Raw genomic sequence first — 13,503 nt, forward strand, 5'->3', positions numbered from 1 at the left:
AATTAACAGTCCAATTGAAAAATGGGCAGAAGACATGAATAGACACTTCACCAAGGAGGATATTCAGGTGGTCAGCTAATACATGAAAAGATGCTTAACAATCATTGGCCATCAGAGAGATGTAAATCAAAACAACAATGAGATATATTGTCTCACCCCAGCACTGATGTCAAGGTTCAGTGAGACAGAAAATAACAAATGCTGGTGGGGATGTGGAGAGATTGGGACTCTCATACACTTGCTTGTGTGACTGTGAAGTGACACAACCACTGTGGAAAGCAAGATGGCAATTCCTTAGAAAGCTGGAATTGGAGATACCATTTGACCCAGCAATCCCATTACTAGGTATATATCCCAGAGAGGTGAGAGCCAGGGTAGGAACAGATACATGCATGCTCATGTTCATCACAGCAGTGTTTACAATAGCAAAAAGATGAAAACAACCTACATGCCCATCAGTGGAAGAGTGGATGACCAAACTGTGGTACATACACATACTGGAATGCTATCCAGCATTAAAGAATAATGTAGAGTCTGCAAAACACAGCATAATATGGATGAACTTGGAGGACATTATGCTGAGTGAAATAAGTCAATCACAGAAGGACAAATACAGTATTAGTTCCTTGTTGTGGAGGGTCAAGGAAAGGTTTATATATGGAGGGAAACTTTCTTTGTTGGTTGCCAGGTGTGGGAGGGGAAGAGAGGGAACACTATAAAAAAAAAAAATGCAGTGACCCATGTCACTTTAGTTTTGTGTATTTCACTGTACATATATTTCAATAAAATGCATTTAAAAAAAAAAGAAAAAAATGGAATCCCTGGGAGATGGGGGGATTGTGAATACTTTCCATATAGACTGAGAGATTGTCTTCCAGGAAGATTATATCAATTTACACTTCTTAAAACAGTATAGGAAATTGCTCATTTATTTTACTCATTTACTAATTGTCAACACTGTATTTTACGAATAAATATATATATGAACAGTGATTAGGATGAATGTAGAATATTCTGAATTTTTTTACTTACTAGTAATTTAAGCATTTTCATTTTGTGTTATTTAAACAATTCATGTGACTAGTTACAAATTGATGGAAAGACTGAATCATTGAAAGTACAAGATAGTTAATTCCGAGGTAGTGATGATATATTAATAGAATTGGAGCCTATATTTTATACTAAGCAAACTGATATCCAACATAATTTTTAATTAAATACTATAGATACTATTTTAGACAAAGAGGATATGATAACTGTTAGCAAACAATTTCAGGCCACTCGTTCATTCATTTATTCATTTAACAATTATTTCTGAGTGCTTTATATATGCCAGGACTGGAGACACAGTAGTAAATAAGACCATATGGCCTTTGCCACCTTGAAGGAAAATAAAAATAGCTTTATTCGTTGGTTATTTATAACTTGCCACACACTGTGCTAAACTCATTGTTTTTATTATTTTCCCTAATATTAAAATGATACTTGGAAAACTGCATTTTGGAGACAAGCATGTGTTTGGTCAAACCTGTTCACATCAACTGAAATACCAAATGCTTTGTAAAAGGTCTGTCAGTACCTAAAGTGTGGTGCATTTGTGAGTAGTATACAAACTCAGACACAAAATAAAGGTCAATTTAGCTATTGTAAGACTTTCAGTCATTAGCATTTTGGTAGTGATGAGTTTGAAAAGCTAAGAGTGATGATAGGGCTAATTCCCCCATAAGGCTAAAATTTGTTTGTCCTACTTCTATGAAATTAAAGCCAAGAATCATTTGTATTAAACCATTAATGCCTTTTAATTTGGATTTACTTGCTTACAAATAAACCACTTTCTCCATATAGGCTATACCCTTGTTATGCAAAACACCAGGGACCCTTGCCAGAGGAGACTGTAAAAGCTATCCACATATGTTGTCAAAGAAGCTCCCTGGAACTTCACTACTTGCTTACAGAAAGAGCTACCCACCATCTTCATAGATTTCCTATAAGTCGGGTAGTTTTCCTTGAGAGATCAAAATCTTGAGAATAAGGAAGTAGAAACTTAGTTTTTATTTTGTTAATTTTAAATTCATTTCTTAAAAACGTGTTTAGGCCACAATCTGTTGCAGCCATAGGCTTACAAAGGAGAAAAACAAATGTTTAGTTGTTAACATTTGGTAGGGGGGATTACTGTCATTGATGAGAAATAGATCCTGTCTTTCTTGACCTTCCTTCCTGAATGTCCTCAGCTGATGTTTTTTCAATTCAAATAATGCCAAGCACAGCAGAGTCTTTTCCTGGAATTAACTTCAGTATGGATATTTTATTTATTAAATAAAAGCCAAAATCTTTTTTTTATATATTTTCTGTACTTGAAAGCTTTTACATTCTGAGTAACTACATGCCAAAAAAGTATAATTTGGTTACTGTGTTAAAGTTTTAAAATATCCTGCATTGCATATTTAGTAAGCCAGAGGCCACTTATATTAAGTTTAAAGAACAAAATTTCTGTTGAGTGTAGTCTTACTAAATGTTTTCAGAAAATATTTGTAAAGTAGTCTTAAATCTGCTCTAGAGTGTTAACTCGATTATTTTTAAAATCTAGTGAATTGATTTATTAGTAAAACAAAAATAATCAAAATGATAAATGAGTTTGTGGTTAGCTTTGATAGCCATTGATTTCAGTAGTTAAGAACTAGACCATTCTCATAATCAGAATTGTGACTAATGTAATTCTAAAAGACTTTCAAGACACAGGTCCCTTCCCAGCTGTTTTGGTAGAACATTGACAAAGGAATGATAAAAGTTGAGCTAGAGATTCCCCATTACTTGCTAGAAGATGCCTGAACTTTCCTTTCTGGTAAGATACGGTAGTCCACTTGCCTCTCTTCCAGTCAATAAGAGGACACCTAGCAAGTCCCTACGTTGTCTTGCTGGCTATGGGCATACTTCAATACCAGAAGAAGATAAAAACCAAAAAACAAAAGCAAACTTACTGCTCTCGAGTCGGATCTGACTGATAGCGACCCCTTCTTGGGTTTCTGAAGCAGTATCACTATAGAAGTAGATTGCCCCATCTTCCTTCTGAGGAATGGCTGGTGAGTTTGAACCTCCAGCCTCCTGGTTAGCAGTCAGATGCCTTAGGCACTGCACCACCAGAGCTCCTTGAAGAAGATAAGTACAGTGTAAATGGCACCTTACTTGATTCTTTCCAAGCCTGCTGCTACCCTGAACACTCATAACCAACTATCCTAGACCCGGTGTGTCTACCTCTTTGACAGTTTCTCTGTCCTTCAAATCATGCTGTTGTTGTTGTTATGTGCCATCGAGTCGGCCCCGACTCATAGCGACCCCTCCTTGGGTTTCTGAGGCAGTATCACTACGGAAGTAGGATTGCCCAACCTTCCTTCCGAGGAGTGGCTGGTGGGTTTGAACCGCCAGCCTTCTGGTTAGCAGTCAAGTGCTTTAGCCACTATACTACCAGAGCTCCCTCAAATCATGCTAGGTTTCTTGAACTTCTGATAGTGTCCTGTTAGTTTCTACTAAGCTTGCATCTAAGTTCCAGTACAACTCTTGGAATTCAAAATCTTCCATAATCTGAACTCACCTTACTTCCCAGCCTTACCTTCATCGTTCTTCATTATTTAACTTCAGACAGCTCCATCATAACCCTGAGGATGTTAGGGGGCAGGGTGCACCTCCCTGCCTGGAACACCTTTTTACTAACTCAGTTTAAGTCACTGTTAAGGGACACATTCTCTGAAAACTTCAGCCAACATTAATTTGTTTCCTTTACCACTCATGCATCGCACTCATTCTTACTTTGTTTCATATTTTGATTGTATTAAATTAACACCTATGTTATTCTTTGTTTTACATGTATAAATTTTATCTTATTACTGTATTTCCCATGGTGCTTAGCATAATGTTGAATGCACGCACACGTTGTTCCTCCAGATAGTCTTCCCTTAACCTCCATGTTTGTCCAGGTATCTCTCTTCGCAACTCACTGCCTTCGAGGCGGATCCAACTCATAGCGAGCCCTCCTTGGGTTTCTAAGGCAGTATCACTACAGAAGTAGATTGCCCAACCTTCTTTCCGAGGAGTGCTTCTGGTTAGCAGTCAAAATGCCTTAGGCACTGTGCCACCAGAGCTCCTATCTCTCTTCTTGTTGTTGTTGTTATTTGCCCTCAAGTCGGACCCAACTCATAGCGACCCTTCCTTGGGTTTCCGAGGCGGTATCTCTACGGAAGTAGATTGCCCAACCTTCCTTCTGAGGAATGGCTGGTGGGTTTGAACCCCCTGCCTTCTGGTTAGCAGTCAAGTGCCTTAGGCACTATGCTCCCAGAGCTCCCAGATGTATAGCACTGGGCAAATTGGCTGCAAAGGATTCACTCGACTCAAGAGTATAACACAGACTTGGAAAAACTGTATGGAATTTTCCTTTCTTGTCTTTTTAATTCACAGACAGAAACTTCCTTATTTGTTAACCACCTTCACAGATCCTGAAGTAACTCAGTGCTTCTAAATAAAACAACCAAGTATAATATTAGGTGATGTTTTTCTAATTTTACTTTATATCAGTTGACAAATTTAGCAATGTTTTAAGATACTAATGATAACTCAGATGCAGCCCAGAACTGTGCTTTGATCTTTTAAAATTTATGAAAAGCTATTTTTCTTTTCATGTCTAAAGGGAAAAGTGGTTAAGTTCAGCTTGGGGGTCTTCTCAGAAATATAAATAAAAGCAGACAGTTAGTCCATCTTTTCTTCCAGCATCAGCAAAGGAAGGAATACTGAAGAATTTCAAGATTTAATTTTAAGACAGCTCACATTTGTCATCATTTTTATATTTCTATCCCCTACTTTTGCCAAAGGCTGCTTTAAAATGCCCATTGCTCTCAGAAAAGAGAAGTTTGCTTTTCTAGGCTGCATTTAGGAAGCTCAAGCGATTTCAGCATAACTGTATGACTACATAATCTGTGCCCTTCCTGAATCTAAACAAGGAAGCCACTGTTTAAAGTTTTCACTTTAGAGGAAATTGCATCAGATGCTTAGAAAAATGACACGTTTTCTTTCTCCTAATTCCTAATTCATCATTTTTTCCTCTTCAAATAAATTCCACGGAATTTGTACTTTCCTGTGAAATAAATGTTTAGTGAAACATCCCAGAAATTTATATTTCTGAATTGTTTTTAGACTATCCCACATTTTTTTACTATTCAAGATTCCAAACTCAACTGATTTTTAGGGATCAAATAGGTCAAATAAATAAAGAGGACAGGACGTAAGAATATAAGAGAATGTGTGTTTATGGCTAACAGGAAAAAAATATGCCTGCTTAAAGACATTCAAATTCAGTTATTTTGAAAAACACTTTTGGACCATTAAAATATATTGCTGATCATAAACCTCATGGTTTCTCAATTAGATATTACTGAATTCTTCCTCTAACAATTTGTGTCAAATAAGACTTTTGTATCAAATAGTCAAAAAAAAAAAAAAGACTTTAAAACTGTGTATTTCAATGAGTTGCTTGCCAAACTTTTGCATATTGGAGGCCTTCAAAGAGCTTACTCATATTATCAGATTAATTTGTATTTGTATAAACCTTAAAAGGTGGCTTTTCCTGCCATTTCTGAGCATATATGTGAATTCTGGTGGTAATTATGCTTAAGGCATTTGGCTACTAACCAGAAGGTTGGTGGTTTAAACCTACCAGCTACTCTGTAGAAGAAAGATGAGACAGTGTGCTTCTGTAAAGATTTATAGCCTTGGAAACCCAATGAGGTTCACTGAGTCAGAGTCAACTTAATGGCAGTCAGGTTGGTTTTTTAGTGTATCATTGATTGAGAAATTTATGACTCTTCACACAGGTCTTTATATGAATTGAAATATGTACACATCTGCTCACTCAAAATAGAACAAACTGTCCTTAGAGAACATTCTTGTGCCTTGCTCGTCTGAATGTCTAAATGCTAGACAAGGCTCAGATATATCTTTATCATGCCAATGCTCTTGTCAAGCTTTTTATCCAAAAACCCACTGTCATTAAGTCAGTTCTGATTCTGTAGGACAGGGTAGAGCTGCCCTACAGGGTTTCAAGGCCATAAATCTTTATGGAAACATTTTGTTGAAGAACCAGGGATAGTAAGGCAAGCTATTAAATTATTAATTACAGTTAATTTTCTAAATAGATCAAGATTTTCTGCTTATAATGCAACCAAACAAAACATAGCTTTGATACTAGAATTTATATAAGCTGCAATTATCTCCATAACCCTTTAGTAAAGAGTCTCTTGGGATTAACAAAAACCCAACTCAAAATAGCTTAAGCGAAACAAGAGAATTTGTTGACTTATATAACCAAATCACAGAAGGATAAGGTGGTTCTTATTCCAGAACCACCCAATCTAAGGACACTGTATATTTCTCTCCTGTACCACATTCCCATCCTTACTCTGCCAAATTTCTCATCACTGCTTTTCCCTATGAGGTGACTTAATTCAGGAGTGCTGGTGGTACAGTGATTAAAGTGCTCAGCTGCTAACCAAAAGGTCGACAGTTCGAGCCCAGCAGCAGCCCTGTGGGAGACAGAGCTGGCAGTCTGCTTCCATAAAGATTTACAGCCTGGGAAGCCCTATGGGGAAGTTCTGTTATGTTCTATCTGGTCACTATGAGTCAGAATCAACTCATTGGCAGTGGGTTTTGGGGGTTTGACTTAATTATCTTCTACTGCAGATAGGCTGTCTGTACGTGATGGGGAAAATAGCCATTTGGTAAGAAGAATAGGCGATTTTAGACATAACTTCTTTCAGCTTCCATCTTAGAGTAGACTGATTTAGATCAGTTGCCTACCTTTGCCCAGTATGGGTAAACTATGGGTAGAGGGCAGGAGAGTGGGGTTTTATATTATAGACCAGCTTTGCATACAAATTCACCCCTGTGGCCAGAACAACAGGATCTGTTGCTACAGGGAGGGGAAAAAAATACATAAAGTCTTCGATGTTTTATATCTTAGCATTCCACATAAAGATGCTACTACTAAAAATGTTTGAAAACTACTACTGTCTTAGACAAAGGTTTGTGAACTCAGTTACTTCAGTTATCTTGGACGAAATGTTACTAATATTAAATCACATCATAGGCTTACTTTTCAGTCATGAGGCTCATGTGTGGGCTGATTAATTTTTTTACATGTGAATTCTGATCAAATATTTTTTTATTGTTATAAAAATACAGATAACATTTACCAATTCAACTTTTTTCATTTGTACAATTCAGTGAAACCAATTACATCATGTTGTGCAATGATCACCAACATCAATTGCTGTATTTTCTATCTCCACAAACAGAAACCAAATACTAAACAGATTTCCCACTTTCCCCTTCCCTCCTGCCCTTGGTTACCACTGTTAAATTCTGATCTCCATACATTTACCTATTATTATTAAGTGTTTCATCATATTGTTGTTATTGTTGTTGTTGTTATGTGCCGTCGAGTCGGACCCGACTCACAGTGACCCCTCCTTGGGTTTCCAAGGCAGTATCACTACGGAAGTAGATGGCCCCATCTTCCTTCCGAGGAGTGGCTGGTGGGTTTGAACTGCCAGCCTTCTGGTTAGCAGTCAAGTGCCTTAGCCGCTATGCTACCAGAGCTCCCGTCATCATATTAGTGAAAGTATGCAATATTAATCTTTTTGTGATTGACTTATTTCATTCAGTATAGTATTTTCAAAACTCATTCATGTTGTGCCATGTATCACAACTTCATTTCTCTTTATGGCAGAATAGTATTACATTGTTTGTACAGGTATATCTCATTTTATTGCACTTCACAGATTTTTTTACAAATTGAAGGTTTGTGGCAATCCTGCATCAAGCAAGTCTGTTGGGGCCATTTTTCCAGGCTCTTTCAATAATTTTCGCAGTATTTCCAACGTTTTCATAATGCTGTTGCACACTTAATAAAGTACAGTATAGTGCAAACATAACTTTTATATGCACTAGGAAACAGTAAAATTCATGTGACTTATTTTCTTTCAATATTCACTGCATTATAGTGGTCTGAAATCAAACCTGCAATGTATCTGAGGTATGCCTATACTATATTTTGTTTAACTATCTCCTGATGGGCATTTAGGTTGTTTACACCTTGTATTTGTTGAATAAATATTTATGGAACACTAACAATATGTCAGACTCTATCCTTAGCACAGGAGCACAGTGGTAGAATAGACATGAGTCCCCTCCTTTACAGACCAAAAGGAGAAACACACATTACCAGTACGAAGTTACATGCTATGATCAGGAGTTAGTTATAAAGCAAAAAGCAAGAAGGACATCCAGTGTAGATAATGATTAAGTGGAGATCTTAAGGATGAGTAAGAGCTAGCCACACCAAAGGGGAGAGAGTAGAAAATATTCAAGGCAGAGGAAAAGTCTGTGTAGAAGCTCTGAGGCAAAAGAGCAGTACTGGAGGAACCAAAAGATGTATCTTGTAAGGAAAGTGTAATGGGGAACAGTAAGTGAAGAAGCTGGAGAGATAAGCCAAGTCCAGATTATGCAGTCCTGCTTTTTTTTTTTTTTTTTTTTCCAAAAAACATCCTAAATGTACGAGTAACCAATGACCAGTGGTAAACAGTCAACTAAAGTAAGAAATTTAGGGTGTATGAACCACTGAAATTATTGCCCTGAGATTATCTTTAAACCTCAAACCAAAAATATGCCTTAAAGTCTTCTTAGAACCAAGTAATAGTTTAGCTTAACTAATTAAAAATGTCTGCCTTGATCATTATGCTATTTTAAGAATTATCTACATAGGATCAAATTGACAAGAGCAACTAGAAAGATTAGGAAGCAGCGAGTTGATGTTAATGGGGGAGGAACAACTCAGAAAAGGAGGGTAAGGATGATTGCACGATTCAAAAAATGTCGTCAGTGTCACTAAATTGTACACGTAGAAACTGTTGAATTGGTTTATGTTTTGCTATGTATGGGATCTCTGGTGGCGTAGTGCCTAAGGCAGTTGACTGCTAACCAGAAGGCTGGAGGTTCAAACCTACCAGCCACTCCTCAGAAGGAAGGTTGGCCAATCTACTTCTGTAGTGATACTGCCTCGGAAACCCAAGGAGTCGCCGCTATGAGTCAGATCCAACTCAACGATAGTAAGATTGGTTTTTAGAGTTTTTTTGCTGTGTATATTCTCAACAACAACTAAATAAATAAAATTCAAGGAAAAAGAAGTTTAGAAGCATCCTCCTAGCTGCAGTGTGGAAATGGGTTAGTGGAAGGGACAGCTGGATGCAGGGCAGCAGATAGATCACTACAATGATCCATATGACAGTATGGCCCAGGGGTAGTAACTGGAGTTCGGGAGAATGAGTTGGATTTGATAAATATTTAAGAAGTAGAATCAATAAGAGTTAGTGATAAACTAAATGTGGGGTGTAAGAGGTGAAACTTTGAGGTTTCTTACCTAGGCAAATGGGTAGAATATTGGCAGCACCCACTGAGCTAGAAACATGAAAGGAAAAGCAGGTGGATGAGAGAGAATGGTTCAGTCTAAAAAGCAGTTTAATATATTGGTTTGAAAGTTGTTGTTAGATGCCATCAAGCCAGCTCCAACTCATAGTGACCCTGTGTACTACCGTACGAAACACTGCCCAGTCCTGCGCTATCCTTACAATTCTTGCTATGCTTGAGCCCATCGTTCCAACCACTGTGTCAATCCATCTGTTTTTTCTCTGACCCTCTACTTTACCAAGCATGATATTCTTCTCTAGGGACTGGTCCCTTCTAACATAACCAAAGTATAAGAGATGAAGTCTGGCCATTCTCACTTCTAAGGAGCATTCCAGCTGCACTTCTTCCAGAACAGATTTGTCCTTCTGGCAGCGCATGGTGTATTCAATATTCTTTGCCACCACCACAATTCAAAGGCATCAACTCATCTTTGGTCTTCCTTATTCACTGTCAAGCGTTCACATTCGTATGAGGCAGTTGAAAATACCTCATATGAAGGTATTTTGGTTCAGGTGCGCCTTAGTCTTCAAAGTGACATCTTTGCTCCTTAACACTTTAAAAGAGGTCTTTTTGAAAGAGGTTTGAACGTTAGGGGAGAGCTCTGTAAACCTTCACTGAAATCATAATAAAAATTAAAAAAAAAAAAAGTTAGAGGAGGGAAATAGTGTCTGGTCAAAATCTAAGACAGCCTAAATAATTCATTTTTTTTTCCCCTCCAGAGTAGAACTGACCCAATTAAGTAAGTGCTTGATTTTCTAATTCACTGTCAAATTACTGTCTCAGTGTCTTCCCTCCTTAACACGTAGGATCTGCTTTTGTAGTTACCACCCTTCTCGTTTCAGTTCTATTCAATAATCATATATTGCTGGACCTCTTGGCTAAGTGTTAGGGATAAAGGGAGGAAGGAAGTGGTGCCTGCTCTCAAGAATTGGTCTGTTATGGAAATAAGACGTATATATAAATGGTTAAGGACAACCTATACAACTATGAGACCAGAAGAACTAGATGGTGCCCGGCTACCACTGTCATCCACTTGGAAGGGATGTAGGAGATCTTGGATAGAGAGGGAGAACAATGTGGAACAAAACTCAAAATCATTTGGAGGGAAAAAAAAAAAAAAAGAAGGTGAGGACCAGGTTTGCTGGTCCAATAGAGCCCAGTGGAACTACTGAGACTATGGCCCCTAGCTGCCCTTCAGGTCTGGAATTGAACCCACACCTGTGGTTTCCAGCCAAACAAAGTACAGGCATGTGAGTTAAACATTTACCTCAAGTAGACATATACCCTGGAGAGAACAATCATGGGAGAAGGAAGGGCTGCTTATGCACAGGGAGACAGCTCAGGGGGCAGGAGAGTATGGAGGGATGGACACTGGGAAGAGGTAACTATGGGGAGGAAGTGGGAGGGGAGCTGTTGCATTGTGGTAAATTGTGGTCAATGACATGAGACAAAGTATATGTGAACTGCTGTATGGAAAGTGAATTTGCTCTGTAAATCTTCACCCAAATCAAAATTTTAAAAATAAATAAATAAAATAAATGTTTAAGGAGCTCTGGTGGCATAGTGCCTAAGGCATTTGACTGCTAACCAGAAGGCTGGTGGTTCAAACCCACCAGCCATTCCTTGGAAGGAAGACTGGGCAATCTTCTTCCATGGTAATGTTGTTGTTGTGTGCCATTCAGTGATACTGCCTTGGAAACCCAAGGGTCGCTATGAGTCGAAATTGACTTGTCAACGGCAGTGAGTTTGTTTTTTGTTTTTATATAAATTGTTGATTACAGTGTGATAAGTACTGTGATGAAGAATTTGTTAAAAGCATTTTCAAGCTCTTCTTTGGTGCCCAGTATTTCATTCAGATTTTTTTTTTTTTTTTTTTTTGACTACTTCCTTTCTGTTTGGCTTTTGGATCAAAGTCTAAATGAGTATGCAGTGTGTCTTTGTAATCACAAATCATGATGAGACATTACTGCACAGCATTGCTTTGAATTTCTTCTCTAGGCTTCATCGGTGGTTCAGTTAATTTGAGTCAGGGCTACAGCAATCATCAGATCATCATCCACTTCCTGTGCTTTGACTTCTAACCATTTCTTAACTTTTCTATCTCCTATATTAACTCTATGCACACTAGTAATAATTGACCTAGGCTGGAGGGTTTCTGACTCTCTTAATCTTATTCACCAGAAAAATTTGTATGTGTGCTGGCTGATGAATACCATAACCCTCCAAGGGTGTTAATTAAAATTTCAGAGAAGTTTGATGTTGACTAGGGTGTAAAAATTATTTTGTGATTAAACATTGTCTGTTGGAAAAGGTTTCCAACCATTTGGCCCATTTTCCACCTAAAGTAATTTCATTGAGCCATACTTGGGTCTCTGAAACCATGAGAGACCTTTAATGTGTTTAGTACATGATAACTAATGGTACATTTTCCCTGGACTGGAATATGTTGGATGCAGATTGCCTGTGAATACTAATTCATTGCATGTCTGTTGTTGTACTGAACTCTAGATTAAAGAATTCATTTATTTATTCTATAATGTTTTTGAGCCGCTGCTATCTGCCAGGCACTGTACCTGAATAAGACTCAGGCTATAACTTGCAATAATACCCACATGGCATGTAGAAGAAGGTTGTAGAAGCACTAAGAAGAAACTAACTAGTTGAGTCAGTTTTATAAAGTACTTAGAATGTGGTAAGCAGTGAGTAAATGTTAGTTGCCTCTATTAATCATCTTTATTATTGGATATTGCATACAAGTGGAATCACACAATAGTTGTCCTTTTGTGTCTGGCTCATTTCAAGATTCATCCATGTTATAATGCATTAGGATTTCATTCCTTTTTATGCCTAAATAATATTCTGTTGTGTGTGAACACAACAAATACCACATTTTGTTTTTCATTCACTTGTTGATGTTCATTTGGATTGTTTCCACCTTTGCCTATTGTGAGTAATGGTGCAGTGAACACTGATTAGCTTTTAACAAAAAAAAAAGTTATAAATCCTTATTGGAAGTAAATCTTTTAATATAAGCAGTTAGGTACTACTTGTTCACTGAGTTGTCATGCTTTTAATATTTTAGCTCTTGAATGTTAAATATTGGACATCTGTAACTCAGATTGATATTACTTGAATTTAAATGAAGATGTTTATACATCTAAATTCAAAACTGCCAGCAAAAGCTCAGTATTTCTAATCAATCTCATGTGGTAAGATTTTGGCAGCCAAGTTTAGAAGATAATTGTGTCTGTTAATGAAGGATCCATGATGGGGCAACAATTAAGTGCTCAGCTGTGAACCAGAATATTTGCAGTTTGAACCCACTCAGTGGTTCTGCAGGAGAAAGCAATCAAGTAAAGTACTCAATTTAGTATTTTTGTGGTGATCTGCTTCCAAAGTCACAGCCTTGAAAACCCTGTGGAGCAGTTCTACTTTGCACACAGGGGGTTGGGTTGCCATGAGTTGGAATGGACTTGACAGCACCTAACAGCAACAACATCGATGGACTGCAGGATTTGTGTGTCAATTAAGCATCTCGTAACTTAAGGAGATCATGTAAATTTTATGGCTAAACTGAAATATACTGTAGCAACAAGTCACTTCTTTGATGTCTGTATATAGTGCTTGGATTATTTTAAGTGAGATTTAAGAACCTGAATGAGGATTCAGAATTTGTGCCATACTTTGCTGAGAATCAATATTCAGTTCAAGAAATATTACGAAGGGACAAAACAGAAGTAAAAATTTTTATTTCTTTTTTAACCTTCCTCCTCCTCCTTCATAACCTTCATACAGTTAGCACAGTGCTTAGGCACAGTGGGCACTCAGTTTTTATTGTAGTGAAGATATATCAGAATAAATATACATATATTGGATTCATCTTAAAAATACATGCCGGGGAGGCGGGGCAAGATGGCGGACTAGGCAGAAGGATTGCACAGACCCTCTTCAACAAAGAAAAGGGAAACCAATTAACACAGACACAGAAGATAATCT

The 13,503-nt window shown here is 37.6% G+C and overlaps 1 protein-coding gene across 1 annotated transcript in view; it reads left to right on the forward strand.

Moving 5' to 3' along the window:
- The window catches only part of FCHSD2 (FCH and double SH3 domains 2), a 405,576-nt gene that overhangs the window by 269,367 nt on the left and 122,706 nt on the right, over positions 1-13,503 (forward strand). The window lies entirely within an intron of this gene.

This window comes from Orycteropus afer, unplaced genomic scaffold (genome assembly GCF_000298275.1).
Source record: "Orycteropus afer afer isolate SDZICR_OR568_19922 unplaced genomic scaffold, OryAfe1.0 scaffold00074, whole genome shotgun sequence".
Taxonomy (NCBI): domain Eukaryota; kingdom Metazoa; phylum Chordata; class Mammalia; order Tubulidentata; family Orycteropodidae; genus Orycteropus; species Orycteropus afer.